Source organism: Lissotriton vulgaris, chromosome 9, assembly GCF_964263255.1.
Source record: "Lissotriton vulgaris chromosome 9, aLisVul1.2, whole genome shotgun sequence".
Lineage (NCBI taxonomy): Eukaryota > Metazoa > Chordata > Amphibia > Caudata > Salamandridae > Lissotriton > Lissotriton vulgaris.
In genome coordinates this window covers 905436951-905459115 of record NC_141697.1, presented here as the reverse complement: position 1 = coordinate 905459115, position 22165 = coordinate 905436951, and the positions used below count along the sequence as shown (strand labels likewise).

The 22165-nt window shown below is 48.1% G+C and overlaps 1 protein-coding gene across 1 annotated transcript in view; it reads right to left on the bottom strand.

Moving 5' to 3' along the window:
• Nucleotides 1-18408, bottom strand: part of LOC147692481 (uncharacterized) — a 71076-nt gene extending 52668 nt beyond the window's left edge. Inside the window, exon 1 of the mRNA XM_086936795.1 lies at nucleotides 18287-18408. The gene's annotated coding sequence lies outside the window, so the exon portion shown is untranslated. The remainder of the gene's footprint in view (nucleotides 1-18286) is intronic.
• Between the last annotated feature and the right edge of the window lie 3757 nt (nucleotides 18409-22165).

The following is a 22165-nucleotide window of genomic DNA, read 5'->3' as shown; positions in this document are numbered from 1 at the left end:
AATCCATCACCAAGCACCTGGTTGCGTGATTTTGTGTGTTAAGGGCTCGGGAAGGGATGCCGACCAAGTTCAGTGCTGATGGGACTGGTTCCAGTGGTGGTCTCCGTCAGCTGACAGAGTAACATTGTATTTGAACTGTTTTGTTTCAAGTTCGTAGGTTGGATGGGATGTAGTGAGCCACCTGGCCACTGTTATACTTTGTATTGCAGTCAACTCCCTGGGCTGGGCTCGGACCGGGAAGTACTTAATAAAGGGTGACGTCATCGCAAGTGGCTGATGGCACGAACTGAACATCTGTGTAGATGTCCTTTACTGCTGCGTTGCCGTTAGTAGTTAGGCCTAAACCAAACCTTCATTAGAAGATGGTTGCAGCCTCGACCGCAGTTCCCAGGAAAGCCCTTTGGCTGCCCCAAATTTAGAGCACCTTTGCACCAGTATATCTAGGACACAACATCTGGCACACTGACTTGTGGACTCTACCCCATATTTATACCTCGATATCAGGCTGGCCTGTTATGGGTAAACTCTGATTTTAGGGAGTCTGGTTTTAGGGTAGGTGATTTATGTTCACTCTTTCTGCTCTGCCATATCTCTCTGGAAGAAAACGGCTGGAGGTGGGTGTTCCCTGGGAGGAGCTTGTGAAATGATGACACAAAAGGTGCAGGACCTTCCTGGCATGGCTATTATAAAAAGCAATCTGCAGCACATCTCTGGGGAAGAATGTGAAGGAAAGGGGCAGAAACTGCCCCAGCCCTCACTTTTAAAGAGGCACCTGTCGTTCCCTTCATAGAAGTGGTCCATTTCAAAGAACTTCAGAAATGTTCTTAAACTTTGCTAGAGTTCACATTCCGGGCTGATTGTCTCTCTCGATCGTTGTTCTTGTGAACCACACACTCACATGAGACCCAAAATTGATTACTTTCTTCCTGCATACAAACATCGTACAGGCACTCAAACATGCCACACATTAACACCCTTTAAATCAGTGTAACCAAATCCTACATGCTCATGTAAAAATCTCTGTCAGCACATGGTCTACTTCTGTCTGGTGGTTTCAAACCCACCCACCTACAGAGCTCTGAAACCCTGCCCAGTGAGATTTGCACTATTTAAAACAAACATAAAAAGTAAACATATCCATGTCCACCATGGATTGAGCAAAGGGCTCCAATAAATAGAACTGGCAGGCCTTTTAAAACCAGAAATACCAGTAGGCAGCTCTGCTACTGAAGCCAACCGGTTAAAAGGACTTCTCCTTCGGATAGAGTCATTTGCTGCCCTGCTTGCCCAATGTGTGTCAATGTTGGAGGCCAGAGCAAGGTCTGTTGGTGCCCCTACCAGTGGTTGATGCGTTGAGGTATTTACCCACACCAGGGAATACTATGGAGCATATTATCAAGTCCTGGCGATAACTATCGCCAGCGACATTTAGCTGGAGTTTTTTTATCGCCTTCTTTCCCTGATTACTCTTGCCTTGTTATCGACGTATTATCAACACGTCGCTAACAGGCAATAGTGTCAGGGAACGGCGTAGAAAAATCCCGCTAACTTCTTAGCAATGGCGATAGGGAATCCGGCGATAGCGGCCGGAATCTAGCGATAAGGCCATTAGTGGCAAAAAATTCCCTTATACCCTCCTGGCGATAAGTCTGCGATAAAATGCCCCAGAGATTGAGACGTGCAGACAGAGGTGCTGACAGGTAGGTAATGCAGACAGATGGGCTGACAGGCAGGTGATGCATGTATTTATTTAAATTTGTAGGTATTCAATATAGCCTGAGCCAAGCTCCGAGGGGCATCAGGGCGCTTTACAGAGAGCATGAGGGTCTCTGCACAAAGTGGTGCTGGGTGTGGGCCTAATGGAAACCAGACATAATCGGGACAAACTCTGCTGCTTTTCACTGAAATGTAATGTATCGTTGGAGGCATACCGGATTAAAGTAGTTTGTCTAGAATCACAAGATTTTACGTCAAGTGTTGAAGCTGGGATTAGAACCCTGGTCAGCAGGATTCATCTTCAACAACTTGTTCATGGAGAAATTAAGAGATAAATCAATATAGAGCAATGCCCCAGAAAGAGATAGATAGCTGGAGGGACAAGGATTGAAAGGATACAGGGACAGGCAAAGGGAGTGACAGTCTGGTAGACAGTAAATAGACAGAATAGATAGAGGGTGACGTGATCCAAAGAAAGAGTGAGAGAGAGCAAGCAGGTAGAAGACAGGATGATACATAGGAACATAAACCGATTAGCAACGTGGTCGACTGGCAGAGAGAACGGACTGGATGGACGGACATGAGCATGTTGGATTTGTTAGCTGGCTAGGTCGGTGTATGAATGCATGGTTGATAGTGGATGGACAGACACTCAGATGGATGTTGGCTGGGTGGATAGTGAGTGGACGGGAGCACAGATGGATGAATGGATCAATAAGGTAGAGAGTGAAAATGATGGACAGACTGAAAGAAACTAAGAGCTTGACAGGGTGAATGATGGGTGGAAAGGTGGTTGAATGGGTGGATGAACAGAGGGTCCTGGAGACAGGGAACACGACAGGTTGGGTGGGTGCATTGATAGAAAAATAGAGAGAAAGACAGGTAGACCAACTGGGTGGATAGTTGGAAGGCAGGGCCAGGGGACAGAGATGAACTGGATAGATGAATGGATAGACAGACGGCTGAAATGCAGACCAACTGGATGGATAGATGGGCGGTGAACCAGGAGACAAGCAGACCAACTGGATAGATGGACAGGCGGCTGAGATGCAGACCAACAGGATGGATAGCTGGGTAGATGAATCAGGACACTGCACAGGCCTGCCTGCTGTCGGTGTTCTGATGTATGCTTCAGATGCACTGCCTCAGAGAGCGGCTCGCGGCAGAGCTGTGCGCTAAGCAGAGCTTTAGTGGGATGAAAAAACATATGGGGTGGGGGAGGGTCTCTCAAAGGGATGTGGCAGTTGTAATTAAGGGTGTGGTTTCCAAACAGCTAAAAATCTGTTCTTAGCATAGTGTGCCGCCCCACTGGTATTTTGCTGCTTCTGTCATTGCACCCAGATATATAATACAAGTAACAATACACCTACAACAAGCCAAGACTATTGGCTTTGTCAATGGTTGTTAGTTGCGTAAGATAAACAGGCTATAATTATGGATTTGTTGTATATAATATTAATAATGCTTTGTCCTTAAATGATGAGACTGAAAGAACTATAACGAGTCTCGTTGATGTTACAGCAAAGGCAGATAAAGGGGTCGGGTGCTGCAGCGTTTGAAGGGGGCATTGCGACCAATTAGTTACTGATTTTACTACTGACTTGGGGAGCAGAGGGTTCTATTTTCCTTCTTTGAATTATTGGAGACATTCTTGCTACGACACTGACCCCATTGGTTTACGTGACCATGATAACAGGATTCTAAAATATGAAAGTGACAAAGTCCAAAAATGAAGACACAGACTCAGCAAACCGCAGTTAAATACTTACACTACATAGAAATATATTCTTAGGTGCTCTTCCAGTCTGGTGTTATTATTGAAATGTGACCTACAGAGCTTCTTTGGGTTAACACAGAGGGTTACAGTGAATTACCAAATGTGAAGTTCCATTGAAGCTGATGGAGCAGAGGTACACCAAGGTATGAGACTCATGTGAAACTTGCAATCTTTACAAGACTGACTGCAGTGCAGCAGAGTTCTCTAGTTACAAAGAATCAATTCGGTTTCAAAAACAAATGTTAAATACATTCAGATGAAGAGGGACTGTAACCAGTAAACAAGCACTTGCAATGCCAAACGTATAGTCCTGAGATAGTGCATATTGCAAGATAAATCTGGGGCTCATGGTTAAGAAGATCGGGGAGGTTTCTGGTTGAGCGAGGTACTTGGGACTTTGAAATAAGAGGTCATTGTTATCTTTGCTCAGGGCACACTGACCTCGGGAGGAGCTCCTGTTACACAGAACCTAGTTTGGAATGGGTGCAAAGTCCTAAGGAGAAATATAGCCTTTATAGACTTCATTCATAAGTCAATCTCTCAGCCCTCGACCCCAGCCATGGCCTACATTTTGTTTACTGCTGCAGGGTGTCCTGCTGCAACCTCACCGAACTGCTATCACAAAATTGTTTTGTTTCAATGTTGCATCGTTCTAGACCTCACGCCATCAACAAACGATGCCAGCTTTGCATTACCGAGCTCTGTCTATTGTCAGTGTGGGACTGGGAGGTTGCTAAGAGGATAAGAAGTCTAACAAGTATTGCCTCTGCTGTAGTTATTTTCTATGTGAGGCTTCCATTACTGCTTTACATGCTGTAGTTGTTATGTGTGTTTTTCTAATCTTGCACTACTGCTGCCTATTTAGCTATTTTGTGTGTTCTGGTAATCTTGCCCCTCTGTCCCTGCGTCTGGAGCCTGGATGCCTCGCTGGATCTATGTCTAGAACCTGGATGCCCGCTGGACATGCGTCTGGAGCCTGGAGTTGGATGTGGAGGAGCTTTGGAGTCGATGAGCCATGGTGGGAGACATTGATGCGCGACGATCACCCGCACCTGGTGGTAAAGTCTGGCAGGTTGCATGGAGACACGTTGCGACCTGTGTGAGAAGACCGCCTTGTGACCCTTGGAGCGGTTAATAGTAGAAGCGCTCCTGCGCACCAACGTTGTGAGGTTCGCACCGCATACTACGATCCACCACTATACTGGGGTGCATGGAGGGTATTATCAATGGTGTGTGCTGTCTCCCTGCATCACAGACCGGATGATGTTGGGCTGGCTGTACACTGTGGAGGCTGAGGCCCCTGTGCTACCGTGAAACTTGTGTGCCGTGAGCGCTGCGCCTTCACGGCTAAGGGGGCCCTGCTGCATCAACTTCATCTGGAGGTACACCAGCGTACTAGGCGGCGACTGCTGTACCCAGCCGAGTGAAATCACACCTGGCTGAGGCTCCTATTGGCTGATTCACAGATTTGGAGAGAGTGCAGTGCATTGTGCCACGGTGTCAATGACCAGGTAAGGAGAAGGTGGGACGCGTAGCGCAGGAGGGCTGGGGGGAGTCGCTCATGCCTAACACACGTAGATGACACCCCCCCAGTGGCGGCTCTTCCGCTATGGCGAAAGAGCGCTGCCCCACTGCCTCAAGCAGTGCAGAAGAGGAACAATCATCAAATGATGATAACTCAATCAATGAATCAATCAGGGGAATTGTAAGAATGCTACTCACCCGTGAGGGTATCAATGCGCTGAGGGGGGGCACAGAACTGTTAGCTGAAGAGCCAGGTCTTGAGGGTCTTCCTGAAGGTGTTCAGGGAGGGGGCACGTCTGATGTCTGCCGGCAGCTTGTTCCAGGTCTTGGATGCAATCTGAGAGAAGGATCTTCCGCCTGCTCTGGCTCTGTGGATGCCCGGGGTTTCGGCCAGTGCGAGTTTGGAAGATCGGAAGTCACTTTTGGGTACCTGAAAGTTGGTTCTGTCGTTAAGGTTTTGGGTCCATTGTTGAGTGGGCCTTTGTAGGCGTGAGTGAGGATTTTTCAAGGGGACTCTTTTCTCGTAGGTGTTGGCTGATGTGTTCGTGCTGGGGGATGCCAAGGACAAGTCTGGAGGTGGTGTTCTGTAATCTCTGGAGTTTGTGGAGTAGGGACTTGTAAATGCTGGCGTAGAGTGCATTTCATTAGTCCAGTCTGCTGGTGATGAGTGCATGGGTGACTGTCTTCCTTGACTCCGCTGGGCTCCATTTGAAGGTCTTGCGGAGGATGCGGAGGGTGTTGAAGCAGCTGGAGGTGACGGCGTAGACCTGTCGGTTCATGGTGAGGGATGAGTCGAGTACGATGCCAAGGTTTTTGGCGTGGTCCGAGGGGGTAGATGGGCTTCCAAGGGCGACGGACACCAGTTGTTGTCCCATGCTGAAGGGGTTGTTCCAAGAATGAGGACAGCTGTCTTCTTGGCATTGAGCTACAGGTAGCTGTTGTTCATCCAGACTTTGACGTCATGCATTCCTTTATGGAAGTTGAGTCTGGCGGTGGTGGAGTCTTTGGTGAGGGAGAGGATGAGCTGGGTGTCATCTGCGTAGGATACGATGTTGAGGCCATGTTGTCGGACGATGGCGTGGAGGTGGGCCATGTAGATGTTGAAGAGGGTTAGGTTCAGAGATGACTCCTGTGGGACTTCGCAGGTGATTTACGTGGGATCGGAGAGGAAAGGTGGCAGTCTGATCCTTTGGCTTCTTCCGGTGAGGAATGATCAGATCCAGTCTAGGGCTGTTCCTTGTATGCCTGCGTCGTGTAGACTGGTGACTAGTGTGCGGTGGGAGATGGTGTTGAAGGCCGCTGAAAGGTTGAGTAGGATGAAGGCTGCGGAGTGGCCTTGGTTCAGGAGGATGTGGATGTCATCTGTGGCGGCGAGTAGGGCGATCTGGGTGCTGTGGTAGATGTGAGGAGGGCAGGGGTCGGTGGGGGCCCTGAGTGGATGCCTTTCATGGTCGAGGCGGTGTATTAAGCTGTGACCACCGTCTAGGTGAAGATGGTGGGCTGGCTGGTATGTCGGGGGCAGGGGGCTTGCTGTGGCATCTGGTGGATGGTTGGCAAAGTTGTTGTAGAGTTGTTTTATCTTGAGGTGGAAGTAGGTTCCACGCTTATCACAGAGGTCTTGGGACGGGGTGATGTCTGTGGCTTTGCTGCTTGGGTTGGTGAGTTCATGAATGACTTTGAAGAGTTGCTTATAGTAAGTGGAGATGTTGAGGATTTGGTTGTGGTAGTCCGTCATGGTGTCCTTGTAGGTGGTGTAGATTTCGGGTGTCTTGGTGTTTGTCCAGTTCTTCTCCAGGCATCTGAAGGTACGTCTTGCTTTTTGGAGATTGGTGGTGAAGCAGGCGGTTTTCCTGGGGTGCTGTTTGTTGGACTTGTGTAGCCGGGCGAGCATGTATGCGGAGTTGAAGAACCAAGTGTGGAGTCCTCTGGCTGCAATGCTGGCGTCGGATGTGTTGGAGGGCGTGGTGGTGGTTAAGGTCTGGCGGCAGTGGACGCAGGAAAACTGGCTATGGGTCATGTTTGGCGTGGCCTGTTGTCAGTCTCTGAGTTTTCTGTGGTTGAGTGCGTGGAGGGTGGCTGAGCTGTAGCAGTGGGTGGCTCGAGATCCAGGGTTGCATGCGCTGGTCGCAGTTGGGTTACGGACGCATTCATACGAGCTTGGCTTAGTCACGCCTTCTGCTTGCCAGTGGCGCAGGTCCGCTGCACAACCTTGCAGCGTCCACCATTTAATAGGAGAGGAATGATCAGCTGGGAGGCGGCAATGGGCGAGGACAGGAGTGCGGGCCACACGGGCAGCAGCGGCGAGTAGTGGGGAGTGTGGGCTCCGAGAAACCAAAAAATCCAATCAAAAGTTAAAAACAAGGGATAACTAACTGATGTAATCATGCTATGTATCCTCAGGGGTTGGGAGGGTGGGTAGGACTGCTCCAAACACAGAGCAGGGCGTGGGTGGATTGGCATACCCACTCAAGTGCGCAATGACTGTTTGGTCCGCCCACTCAGGCCGCCTAAGCAGTCATGCACTCTTCTCTGTTCGCAATGCAGGCTGCATTACAGCCTGCATGGAGAAGATGGCCACCCCTTTGGCCCCTGGCTGCATGACTTGTCCCGTTGCCGATTACCATCACAGCGTTGTGATTGACTCACAGGAGCTACAAAGATAGGGAACACAGCTTCGAGGTAAGACTTCCCTCAATAAATTCTTAACAACGCATGCTCACACACACATCCCTGCGTCCACACACCATCCAGTGTTATTTCTGGCGTTTACCACCTCACAACTGTCCACTTCTCAATGGTGGCCAATGTGCGCCCATGCACAGTGGGCGTACCACTTGTGTGCCAAAGGCACATACGTAGTTTTGATGCATTCTATCACCTCACATTCCTTTCCAATGCATACGAATACTAGGCACATTGCAACAGTAGAGTGGGTGTTGCATAGCGCAGACATAAAGATAACTATTCTCACTTCATTGAGTGCAACCCAAAACTAGCCTTTGCACCACAAACCCAATCGTGAACCCTGGAATTCCTTTTTTGAGCCCCCAAAACACACACAAAAATCACATTTGAGACATATGCACACACTATTTTTCATATTTTAAACCCCAAAACACCCAATGTTTCATATTTTACCCCAACAAACACCCTATTTTTTCATATTTTACCCCAAAACACCCCATTTTTCATATTGTACTGCAAATAAAGTACATTTACATATTTTACCCCAAAACCCATACACACCTGAGAAACTTTAAATTACCCCATTACTGACCTCACAATGCGTTGTGATAAAATGCGATGTTAAGGCACTCGCATTATCGGAGTTGTGTTGTTAACGATGTACTGCCTGCGTTGTAATGGTCATCTCCCGTGCCAAAGGCAACCCATAGGCGACGCTGTTTGCGTCCGTCTGACCCTGGACTGCGTTCAGCATCAAGGAGCATTCCTCTTGGACACTCTAGTCAAGTCAAGTCAAGTCATAGAATTTATATAGCGCACTACATACCCAGAGGGTTTCAAGGCGCTTAGGAAGGGGAGGAGGATTACTTGTCAAATATCCACGTTTTAAGTTGCTTTCTGAAAGCTAGGTGGTTCTGGGTAAGGCGAAGGTAAGGGGGGAGTGAGTTCCATGTTTTAGCAGCCAGGTAAGAAAAGGATCTGCCTCCCATGGTGGTCTTGTTGATGCGAGGTACAGTGGCGAGGGCTTGGTTGGAAGAACGTAGTTGGCGGGAGGGGGTGTAGAAGGACAGTCGTGAGTTGAGGCATTCTGGACCGATGTCGTAGAGTGATTTGTGTGCGTGGGTAAGCAGTCGGAAAGTGATCCTCTTATTGACGGGTAGCCAGTGGAGGTCTTTAAGGTGACCAGAGATGTGTTCGTTGCGTGGGATGTCTAATATGAGTCTGGCTGAGGCGTTTTGGATTCGTTGGAGTTTCTTCTGGAGTTTTGCGGTAGTACCTGCGTAGAGGGTGTTTCCGTAGTCCAGTCGGCTCGTGACCAGAGCGTGGGTGACTGTTTTCCTTGTTTCGGAGGGGATCCAGCGAAATGTTTTTCTGAGCATGCGAAGAATGTTGAAGCAGGAAGAGGATACGGCGCTGACTTGTCTGTTCATTGAGAGTGAAGAATCCAGGATGACACCTAGGTTCCGTGCGTGGTCTGTCGGGATGGGTGCTTTTCCGAGGGCTTCCGGCCACCAGGAGTCGTCCCATGCAGAGGGGGATGTACCTAGGATGAGGACTTCTGTTTTGTCTGAGTTCAGTTTCAGACGGCTTTGTTTCATCCATTCGGCGACTTCTTTCATTCCTTCGTGTAGGTTAGTTTTGGCGGTGTTGGGGTCATTGGTGAGAGAAAGGATCAGTTGAGTGTCATCCGCGTACGAGATGATGTTGAGGTTGTGTTGGCGTGCGATGGCCGCGAGGGGGCTCATGTATACGTTGAAGAGGGTGGGACTGAGTGAGGATCCTTGTGGTACGCCGCAGATGACTTCAGAGGCCTCGGATTTGAATGGTGGAAGGCGGACTCTCTGGGTTCTTCCGGTGAGGAACGAGGTGATCCATTCAAGTGCTTTTCCTTGGATTCCGATGTTATTGAGGCGTTGTAAAAGGGTGCTGTGGCAGACTGTGTCGAATGCTGCAGAGAGGTCAAGGAGGATGAGGGCGACTGTGTCTCCATTGTCCAGTAGAGTTCGGATGTCGTCTGTTGCTGCGATGAGGGCGGTCTCAGTGCTGTGTTTTGCTCGGAAGCCAGATTGTGAGGGGTCGAGGGATTTGTTGGCTTCGAGGAAGGCGGCGAGCTGGTTGTTGACAGCTTTCTCGATGACTTTGGCCGGGAATGGAAGAAGCGAGATGGGGCGGTAATTTTTGAGTTCGGTGGGGTCCGCTGTGGGTTTTTTCAGAAGGGCGGTGAGTTCAGCGTGTTTCCAGTCTTCCGGGAAGGTGGCGGAGTTGAAGGAGCAGTTGATGACGTCTCGGAGGTGCGGTGCTATGACGGAGTCTGCTTTGTTGAAGATGTGGTGAGGACATGGGTCTGTGGGGGATCCTGAGTGGATGGAATTCATCAGGCGGATGGTGTCCTCAGTGGAGATTGGGTTCCAGTCGTTAAGGGTGTTCACGGGGGGAAGATGATCAGCAAATGGTAGGGTAGGTTGGTTTCCGGGTTGGTTGTCAAAGCTGTTGTGGATGTCTGCAATCTTGTTGTGGAAAAATAAGGCTAGGGAGTCGCAGAGGGTTTGAGAGGGGGTGATGTCGTTGGAGTTGGCCGAGGGATTGGAAAATTCCTTGACGATGTTGAAAAGTTCCTTGCTGTTGTGAGCGTTGTTGTCAAGTCGATCCTTGAATGCTGTTTTCTTGGCTTTTCGGATTAGTTGGTGGTGAGTGCGGGTGGCGTTTTTGAAGGCGTCCTTGGTGCTGGTGGTTGGGTCTTTTTTCCAGGCCTTTTCAAGGGAGCGGCAGAGTTTCTTGGACTTCTTGAGATCACCGTTGAACCATGAGGCCTTCTTGCTGCCAGGTTTGCTTTGACGTTTTTTCAGTGGTGCTAAGGTGTCAGCGGAGTTGGATAACCATAGGGTGAGGTTGGCGGCGGCTTCGTTAGCGTTAGAAGAGAGGGCTGGGGTGTTTTGAAGGAGCGATGCGGAGATTTGGTCCGTGGTGATTTTGTTCCAGTTTCTTTGCAGGGTAGGTTGGAGGTGGATGCTGGGTTTTGGTTTGTTGTAGGTGAAGTGAACGCAGCTGTGGTCGGTCCAGAGGAGGTCCGTGGTGTGGCTGAAGGAGACATGGTTGCTGGATGTGAAAATGGGGTCGAGTGTGTGACCTGCGATGTGGGTGGGGGAAGTGACTAGTTGTTTAAGTCCGAGGTTGGTGAGGTTGTCCACGAGGGTGGCGGTGTTGCGGTCGTTGATCTTTTCGAGGTGAAAGTTGAGGTCTCCCAGAAGGATGTAGTCTTTGGAGGGGAGCGCGTGTGGGGTGATGAAGTCCGTGATGTCTTCACTGAATTTTGCGCGGGGTCCTGGTGGTCTGTAGAGGAGGGTGCCTCTGAGTGTGGTTTTGGAGTCGATGTGGATCTGGAAGTGAAGGTGTTCGGAGTTGGCGAGGTTGGCGTCAGAGCTGGTTGATATGCGGATTGATTTCTTATGGACGATAGCTATTCCTCCTCCTGTGTGGCTGGTACGGTCTTTGTGAGTGATCTTATAGTCTTCAGGGATGGCAATGGTGATGTCTGGTGCGGAGGAAGCATTCATCCATGTTTCCGTAAGGAAGACGATGTCCGGAGAAATGGTGTCTAGTAGATTCCATAGGTCAATGGCGTGCCTGTGGACTGATCGGGTGTTGAGAAGGATGCATTGTAGGTGGTTGGGGTCGGGAATCAGTGGTGTGCTCGTAGCGGAGATGTTGTCGGTGCCGCTGAATTTGCAGGAGAGGCAGGAGAAAGGTCCATGGGTTTGTCCAGGGGCGGCTTGGACGCAGTTGGGGGCGCGGCCGGGGTTAAGGGCTAGGAGGGTGGCGGCATCGTAGGTAAAGCGGGGGAGCTGGGAGGGACGGGGGCCAGGGGGTCTGGCGCTGGGCGCGGTCCAGGCGCGGACGGGCGTAGACGGGCTTACCTTTGGCGCACCTTCGGCGCGCATGGGGCGCGGTCGCTGCGCGTAAACGCTGCGCGCTTGGGCTGCTGTCATATATAGATGGTGGGAAGGGGGAGGGGCGAGGGCGTCTCAGCTGGGAGGCGGGGCGGGTCACGAAGGAGGACAACAACACCCAAAATGGCAGCGGAGGGGTTGGCGGAGCGGAGCGCTTGGGGCGAAATGCGCTGATACAGTACAAAATGCTTCAATAAAGACAAATGCGCGTTTAAAAAATGAAGTTTCCACAAAGCGGCAAGCAGGGCGCACTGCAGGCAGTCAATTAGGGTCAAAGCGGAATAATGCTTAAACAAAGACAAATGCGCGTTTAAAAATGCAATTTGTACAAAGCGGCAAGCAGGGCAAACTGCAGGCAGTCAATCAGGGTCAAAGCGGACAACGATACCACTGTTCGCCAGGGAGGCAGGGGAGCGACCACTCTGCTGGGAAGCGAAGCGAGCTACAATGCCAGCTCTCTCCTCGCCATCAACCCTGAACTCCATAAAGGCATCTCATAAATACAAAGTAAGATTTAAAAGAAGGAAAAATAATAATTAAGCATCCAAATGCACGAAGTAAAATAAAACATTGAATGCCAAATCCACAAGTTAAAATACAATTGCTGAAATGTTAACTTTTGGAGCTCCTTTTCCTTTCAATGTGTTACAAATGCCTTCTCTCAGCAGACAAAGAAACAGGTTAGGTGCATTTTGAGTACGTATTGCATAGGGCACATAGTCTAAGTAAATTCAATTTCCAGGGCATTCAATTAGTCCCTATCGTGAAGTACCTTAGATAAAAACATAGCAATCCGATGGCAAGCTATCATGTCTTTCAGGTCGTACAAATACTGGAATGCCTCATGAGGTTAAAAAAAAACTTTTTAAAAAGTGTTCTAAGATGAAATTTCCTATGTGCCAAATAAAACCTACAAAAAAGTACTATGTGCTTGGTAGACTGCTCCGACTTATCACATGGGTATTTCCGGCGAGGGTACCCCACCCTTCCTTCCTAGGAAATGAGACCATAGGTTGGAAGATAAGAAGACGAAAGCGAGTCAGGGGTATCTGTGATGATTATTATTTATTAGCAGAAGGTATTAATTACAATCGGGTTGCTCTTCAGTGCTGTGCATCTTAACACAGAAACCTTACAATTAACTGCCTAGGCCTTATTTTCATAGCAGTCTTAGAGTATGTATTCACTTAGGTCATTTTTGGAGTAGACCGCGAGGACCTCCGGATATGCCCATGAATCCTTTTTTATCTGACGTTGGCCCCTCAAATAGTGTTTAACTTGTTGTAGCCAGGGTATTTTAGAGGAGTGATCAAGACCCTATGCATTCCTTGATAATTTGTCTGGTGAAATGTGTCTCTTCCTTAGACCAAACAGATCACTATAGTACGAGGAGATTACATTCCAGAGTATCTATTAGAAAGTCGGTTACCAGTTCCCAGTGGATAACGGAGTATGGTGTTAACTGGGGTACAGTTAGGAGTCTCCTTAGAAACGTGTCTTTCTTCTGCATAATTCCATTATCTCCCACACCCCCAATTCCTGCTCCATAAGTAGCTGCTGAGATTGTTTTGGCGTTATTTAGAGTTAGCAGCTCTTTAATTGGTTTTGCGCCTAACTTAGTAGCAAACCTAAATAGGGCTTCGTTATTTCTGGTCATGTTAGAAATGCATGACTCCCTGTTTTATTTCTAGTCCCCGTTTGAGGATAACTGGATTCCTAGATAGTTAAAGGTCTTGGTGGAATGTATTTTACACCCCTTATTATAGAAAGTATTCAGCCCACCCCTTTTTTAGCCACAGCTCATAGTAAAAGTTTTTTCTATATTGATTTTCATATCTCTTTTTCCCATGAAGTCAGAGAAGCAATTAATCAAAATCTGTAGGCTTCTTGGGGTTAGGGTCATAATAGCTGCATCATCGGCATAAAGAAGTATAGGAATTTGCCACCACCCAACACTTAGGGTGTCTGCACCTGCTGCCTGTGATGCCTTGACTCCGTTAATATATAGGGAGAAGAGGAAGGGAGCCGAACCCCTCTCCCTATATCAAACGGTTTGGTCAGCTCTCCTTTTGTCCCATGGCAGATTTTGGCTGTAAGATTGACAAACACGTGCACCAGGAGCGAGATTATCTCTTTTAAGGTCCCCATTTTGTCCATACAGACCCAAAGGTTCCTATGGCTGACCAGATCGAAGGCGCAACTTAGGTCAATAAAGCATAAGTGTAGTGAGCCTGCTTTTGATAGGGTGTACTTCCCCATCAAAAGGTCAACTTAACCATCCCAAGCCCTTTTTTGAACCCATATTGGGAGTCTGTTGAGATTGCATTCTCCTCTGTCCAGGATTCTAATCTCTGTAACAGGACGGTCCCCAAAGGTTTGGCATAGGAGTTGAGTAGAGAAATTGGGGAATTTTTTTTGTGGTCATTTCTTGATCCCTTTTTAAAAAATGGAAATGATCAGCGAATGTGACCAGGATGGGGGTATTTATCCTGCTCCGGCCCCATTTAGGACCTTAGTCATCAGTGGAGCCCATAGGGCTGGCTCCAATTTATAGGTGTCCATTGGAACCATTTCTGAGCCTGGGGCTTTTCAACTTAGGGCTTTTGTTTATTGCCCTTGAAATCTCTTCAAATATAAAGACCATATCTGTTCTTGAGAGAGAGACTCTAGACTGTTGAGTTCCCTCATCATCTCTTGTGCATGAAAATATCGAACCAAAATGGGCCTCCCATTTGGCAGGGGTGATTGAGGACCTCAGATCGGGCCCATCCCCTATCGTGAATAATGGGGCAATGATTGCGTACTGTCCTTGGTTTCTGCGGCCTTTAATACGTTCTCCCAGGCGTCCCCTTGCAGTTCTGTCTTTCTGTTTTTAATGGCGGTATTGTAATTCGATCTGGCTTCCCGCCATTGGATCCCTTGGGCACTGATGTATCTTCAGGCATTTAAAGAGGTGATAGTTTTCCCCAACCAGTATAAACATCCACAATTGACTAACTGATGGAAGGGCATTTCTCAGCAGTATTAACTAAAATCAAAAGTACTTAAATGTAATTCAAACATGATGGAAAGAATCGTGACATCCTTTCCATGAAAGGTTCTCTTTCACTACCCATACAAATTAATGTTCACATTACAACTACATGATGTATACGTTTGTGAGGTATTTTGATGTCTTGAATTTTAAAGTATCTGCTAGTGAGAGACCCATAAAGTACATACAAAGACACCATTGTTCCTCTGCAAGTCTATTTCTTAATTAAAAGAGGCGCTTTGAGAGGCTGTACAGTATGAACACTGGGTAAACCTGATACTAAGGGCAAGTCTTAGAACCTACATTGCTTCGAAATAGGAGCTAAAATGTTAGTTATCCCATTCCTTATTTTACAACAACCACAATTCTACTCTGGGGCCTTCCTTTCACATCGCTCCCCACATGCCAACTTTTAGCAGAAAGATTTAATGAAACAGTGGACTTTCAATCCATCTTTAATCTGTATGGGATCTGAGGCAATTTTAAGAAAGCGGTAATTAAAATAATATAATACATGGGATTCTGTAATCCCAGTATAAACGACAGTCACTGATTTCTTTAAAAATCAATGGCTTGTGACACACCAAGTTACCACATATAACGAAAAGACATCAGAACGCGACTATTATAAGGTAATTACAGTCGAGTTTTGACGTCACAATGCATGCAAGCCAGCAAAGGGGCAAAAGGCAGGTCACAGAGCATAAATGGAGCAGCTGTTTTAAGCAACAAAAACGGAACATTGCTTTTCTTTCTTCTGCTCTATTTTAATAGCCTACAATGCCAAGCAGAGAGAATATATTTATTTTTTTGCAGCCCTTAGATAGAGGAAAAATAGAATCTTTCTGCATCTTTTTGCACAGTCTGAGCTACTGCAGCTTTTGGGTTGTTTTTTTAAAACTGACTTGTATTGAAATATTTTAATACCTATTTGCCAGTCAGTCAAGAAAGAAAGCTTTATTTCGGCCATATGGCCATAAAAGCACGTAAGAAAAGACAATACAGTACATTTTGTATATCATAAGAAGAGTATTAAAATATGTCATCGTACAGTTTATGTACGTAGGTGTTATATTAAAAAATTGTGTGAATCTGATTTGTGGAGAGTTTTCTGATTCGTTCTTGGATATGCTCTCTCAGAACAACACTCAATGCTAAACTGGGGTATGTGTCAGTAATCATCACGGGTTAAGTGTTCTACCTTAAGTGCAGGGGGGATTAAAATAGTGTGTATTAAAACAAATAGCCTGTTCATTGCTATATATAAAAACTCCGAGCAAATGTTAACATGCTTTTGACTTATCTAGTGGATGATTATAACAATGTTAAAAAAACACATTAGGAAAGATAATATAAAAGACTTTTTTTTTGGGCGAAACACAAATCAGATCGGAGAAGATTTGTGATAACAGTGATCTATCTATTTGCAAAAAATATATAACAAGTTTTTGATGTGTTTAGTTTTGCATTAGAGGTTTTATTTTTATTCCTCATGTTTGCAAACATGCTCGCTCTTTTATGTTAAAGAGCTATGCACCAATGTTTTCGGTGGTTTTTAGGAAAGGTGATGGTGTGACCATGTATTATATGGGGAAAAGTACCCCTTAGCGTACATGATAAGGATGTTGCAAGTCACCTCGGACTTCCATAACCTTATAAAGGAACTTGGCCTTCTGCCTCGTTTCTCTTTGTGTTTATGGAACTCCTTGGTGACTTGCAATATCCCTGCAATGTATGGCAGGGGGTACTTTATCCCTTGCATAATCTTTATCTAGGAAGATCTGGAGTTTCCTACAACAATCAAGAGAGATGGCACGCATGCTGTTGATTTTGGCAATAGGTATTGTGATGTCACAACTCAAACATAAAAACTTATTAGAGTAGAGTATTTATTGGCCCCTCATACAAGAACAATCCCATTGGTGGAACCTCCTTCTCTATACAGACAACAAAACTATGGAACTTCTTTCCTCAAAAGACAAGAAACATCCAAGACCACTAGCAATTTAGGAAGATAGCAAAGACATAGCCACAGAGTTACTAAGGTTTTGCGACTGGGTAGCATCACTGTTTTGGCTCAGCCCAATGAAAAATCTCATTTGAGATTTACAGTTCCAAGCAGAGCCAATTTTGCATGACTTTGTTAAAAAAAAAAGTAACACAAGGCAGGGCATAGAACACAACGGCGTTAATAGACCTTATGCCGCCCTTGGCGGTCCAAGCCTTTGCTGCCCCGCAGTGGCCATAAGAGCAGGAAGGGGTCAGGGGGTGCTGGCGAACAAATTCTTTGTTTGCCGCCTCGCTCAGCCACAGGTAACAGTGGGGGAGGGCCACTGCCCCGAAAACTTGTGCCGCCCGGGTTGGGTCGCCCCCCTTCCACACCTCCTCCCTTGCTACACCAAACAAACAATGAAAAGTTCGACCAACCAGTAGAAAGAACGCATTGCCATCACAATAACGTCATAGACACCACTGAACTGAGGATCATATCACACTAGATGTAGAGCTTATCACCCTTAAGGATGGTGGCACGGTGCATGCTTCAATTCATTCACATGTGTTACATGCTTGGATTGACACAGTAGGAGCAACCTCTTCCAGTCGTGCACAACACCAACACATTCCCACATATGCTAAACCGCGTTCCATGAAAAGTCATCCCAAACTATCAATGCCATCAATCTTCAGAGCTCTCACTCGTTTTCACTCCCCTACACGCGAATGGCACAATAACATCTGGCACAATAAAAACACAATTCTGGCCATTATGTATGACATAGGCCGCTTTATAATCCAATACCCTGCCAACCAAGCATGCCCCATCACTCCACTTCACCACCATATCAGGGTATGAGGTTCTATATTACTGCAAATCTAATAGAATGCCATTTTCGTATTACAGGTGGCTGGTGAATTCACAGGTAGACTGTAATAATAAGATTAGGTACTGGTTTATATACAAGCATTACCAGCTCCCATGTAATAACATGCTTATCATTCATTTCGGGTTCACAAAACTCTTTATTTGAAACTGTCCGAAGTGGCAAGAACTGGAGGTGGGGCAGGCCGGTTGAATCAACAAAAAGGGTGACGTATTATAATGCAGACGTTGATTAAACGGAGCCTTTTGAGAATTTCAGGGTGAATGGGCCGGTGAGTTTGGGAACTGGGTGAGTGCGGACGGAGAGAAGTGTAGATTATACAGAAAATTCCCAGCTCTAAATTGTGGACCAGATGTGACGCGCACGGGCGCTGCTGCGAAAGGAACCTGGAAGCGAGGAGCGGGCCTGCATCCCCTCCCCTCCCATGAGCCACTAAGGAGCCAGGGGATAGTGCAACAACAGCACTTTCAGCAGCGGTAGGGGTAATTAATATCGGAGGCATTCAAGGCTGGGTCCGAATGAAGCCGAGAGCACTACCGTATTTATCCCAGCAATCTTTACCTAGGCATTTCGGCTCCTCCTCTCTCTAACGTCTGTTTTCCATATTTCCATATTTTACCAAGCTGTGTTTATTTAACCTTCAGGCCGGCAATGTCTATGCCATAACCCAAACAGCCCCTACGAGAGTTTCCCCTGAGGTAATCTTAGAGTGCCTACGTACCTTACCCAGCTGTTGGCGGGAAACGGACACGGGCTAACGGCGCGCGCCTTCTCTGTTGTCTCCACCGCGCGCCTCCTGTACTACAACAGCCAGCTGCGGCTCAGGCTGCTGAGCGCGCGGACAGGGGAGGGGTGCGAGGAGGGGATGGAGGTGATGAGACCAAAGGCGAGCGGGGAGGGAGGCGGAAGGGATATAGAGTGCGTATGCGTGCGTGTTTGACAGTGAGCGTGTGTGTGTGGTTGCAGAGGGGAAGAATGAAGTGGTGAGGATGAAGAAACAAGAGGTGGCATGTGAGGTGATGGGGTAGAGGAAGAAGAGGCTGGTTGTAAAAGGAATACGGGAGAACAAAGAGTCTAAGGAAAACGCAGGACCATTTAAGAAGGACGCGATGGTACAAACAAGCATTAGAAATGCAATAGGTCTCGCAGCATTAGAGTTAGTGCTTTTAGAATTGTTTATGGGTTTTTTTGTAAATCTTTAGCATGAGGTTGAGGGTGAGTGAGGGTGAGGGGTTGAGGGTGAGTGAGGGTGAGGCTGAGGGGTTGAGGGTGAGGGTGAGTGAGGGGTTGAGGGTGAGTGAGGGTGAGTGAGGGTGAGGGGTTGAGGGTGAGTGAGGGTGAGGGGTTGAGGGTGAGTGAGGGTGAGTGAGGGTGAGGGGTTGAGGGTGAGTGAGGGTGAGGGGTTGAGGGTGAGTGAGGGTGAGGGTGAGTGAGGGTGAGGGGTTGAGGGTGAGTGAGGGTGAGTGAGGGTGAGGGGGTGAGTGAGGGTGAGGGGTTGAGGGTGAGGGTGGGTGAGGGTGAGTGAGGGGTTGAGGGTGAGTGAGGGTGAGTGAGGGTGAGGGGTTGAGGGTGAGGGGGTGAGGGGGTGAGGGTGAGGTGTTGAGGGTGAGTGAGGGTGAGGGGTTGAGGGTGAGTGAGGGTGAGGGTGAGTGAGGGTGAGTGAGGGTGAGTGAGAGTGAGGGTGAGTGAGAGTGAGGGTGAGTGAGGGGTTGAGGGTTAGGGGTTGAGGGTGAGTGAGGGTGAGGGGTTGAGGGTGGGTGAGGGTGAGTGAGGTTGAGGGTGAGTGAGGGTGAGGGGGTGAGGGTGAGTGAGGGTGAGGGTGAGTGAGGGTGAGTGAGGGTGAGGGGTTGAGGGTGAGGGGTTGAGGGTGAGTGAGGGTGAGTGAGGGTGAGGGGTTGAGGGTGAGTGAGGGTGAGGGGTTGAGGGTGAGTGAGGGTGAGTGAGGGTGAGGGGTTGAGGGTGAGTGAGGGTGAGGGTGAGTGAGGGTGAGGGGTTGAGGGTGAGGGGTTGAGGGTGAGTGAGGGTGAGGGTGAGTGAGGGTGAGGGGTTGAGGGTGAGTGAGGGTGAGGGGTTGAGGGTGAGTGAGGGTGAGGGTGAGGGTACATGCTTTTCATTTTCTTCAAAGGTTGTCCGTGCATCAAGGGTAGTTGACTGAACTTTAAGTATAATAATTGTACGTACTCTTCGGTGGCATTGAGCTCACACCCTCGAATGGTCTTCGGTAGTATTGTTTCCTGTAGAATTCTATTTCCTGCTTATAAAGCAGTGGTATGTGCATGTGAAAGTCAGGAGAGGGAGGAGGGGGAACTGCTTGCGAAATGAAATTAAAAGCGGCCGGGCGGGAAATGCTCTCGGTAGCATTTGTGTGAAGCAGGGGGCGGGAGCAGCCTTTGATGTGCGGATAATTAGGGGAGGAGTAGCCAGGAGATCCAAGCTGGGGAACAGATGGCTGGCGCGATGAGACTGACACATCCATGAAAGTAATTGTATGCGTGTCTCGCTGTAGCCCTGGAGAGGTTCCATGAGAAGGAAACACTTTGGCTTTAAGCAATTGTACAACTGGCTATAAGCAAATGTATTTTATGGAACAATAAAGAATAGTTTTTAAGTCGTTAAATGGAATTATTTGTATTTGCCTGAGGAAATTATAACTGCCATTGTTTGAACTTTAGATCAACATACCTGTGAGGCTCCTGGGTCTCTGTTATTGAACCTTGTCTAGGAAGACCCTCTCTAGGTGCCTCCAATAAGGGGGGGGGTTGGGGTGATTGATCTCTGGTTATCTACCACAGCTCGAGTCAGTCACTCGTTTGATCATGCCGTGTTAAAACAGTGATACATGCGGTATTCAGCTAATTTCCCAATCACCATTTGTAAATCATGTGTAACGAGTCAGACTGGGCTTTACTAGATGATAGTACGGAAAGAAGGGGGAGAGGAAGGGGGGAGAGTAAAGAGAGGGCAAAAGACCAAGAGTGAAAGAGGGAGGGCGGGTCAGAGAACTTGAGTTTATAATAGTGTTTCGGACTAAACTGCAGTTGTTTCTAAGCGCTATAAATATTACAATTAATAATACTCAAAACAGAGCTTCAGGAGCGGAATGCAGTGGAAGGGACAGGGCACGAGCGTAATTTATAGCAAGAGTGATGTGTCGATGTGAAACGGGCTGGGGAGAAGGAGGGAAGGGGAGAAAATTGACAAGAGCAAGACCAAAGGGAGAGTGGCAGGGCTGAGTATGCAAGCACACGGAGACTGTAGAGTGAAATGATGCGCTATGAGAAGTGAGCGTGGAGAAAACGAGACAGGTGAGAGGACACGAGCTAATGGGGGCGCGTGGATTAGATGAGTTGAACATTATGGGCGCCAACGACCTGGAGAAGCAGCTGCAACTCAGAAAGGAGGACGCGCGTCTGCATCGGTCGGTTTTTGGCACCACTGTCCTGTGCATTGTTCAAAAGCTGCAGTTTGGAGCCCCAAGTGTCCACACTAAAATTGTGCTTCCACAACCAGGAAAGCGTTAACTGGGAAAACTAATGATAAAAGGGGACAGTAATAAATCGCAGTACCTTGCAAAACTGCGTCTCGATTCCAGGAAATGTACTAAGCAGCCAAGCGCTTTAGTTAGAGTTCCGAGATAAACCAGGCGCTAGAATCTACCAGTACAAATGCACTTGCAGGGAGGGGAGGAGGCGGCAATGTGGCAGGAGACTTTAGAAACCAACTCAGCCCTGTGCTTTACCTCATAGTAAAGCAAAAAGCAAACAGCAAAAAATGCGTGAGCAAACGCAGTTCAACCTCAAATCCGAACAAGAAAGGGTGGATGGGGCAGGGGAGGAGGGGTCCGGGGAGGAGGGAAGGGCCAGAGGGACTTGATGGGAGTGGTGGGGAGGAGGGGGAGGGTATAGAGAGAGAGAGGAGGAGAGACAGGACAGGGGGAAGCAGCAGAGACACGGCGGGTAAAATAAACAAATAACACGGCGGGCAGGGGAGGGGGCGGAGAGGGGAGAGGAGAAATGCGACACGGAGGGAAGGGGAGGGGGCGGAGCGGGGAGGGGGCGGAGAGGGGAGAGGTGCGACACGGCGTTAGACGGAAGGAAGAGAGGGGAGGGGGAGGAGAAAGAGAAATGCGACACGGCGGGAGGGGGCGGAGCGGGGGAGAGGGTGTGTGTGTGTTGTTAGGAGACGGACGTGCACGCGCACGCGCTTTTAAGGTCAATGCGCATGCGCATAAGCTCAATGCGCATGCGCATTGACCTTAAAAGTCACGGGCACTGCAAGGAATCGCCACGATTCCTTGCAGTGTGGATAAAGAGTGGATAACTCGCAATAGTCTCGCTTGCTCGATGCGCATGCGCATCGACAGGCGAGACCTAAAAAGGGACAGTGCACAGAAAGGATGTGGCAGTGAAATAAAAGGTGGAATAAGATGTGATAAATAAAGGTAGGATATAATGTGATAAATAAATGTGTGCGCAAATTTATTGAGGATTCATCTGCAGCTAGCCAACAGAAAGAAAGCCTTAGAACATGGTTTGAGTAGTAAGAAGGGGAGTCAGACTGAGAGAAACCGAAGGGAGTGTGAGTTTGAAGGGGTTGTATG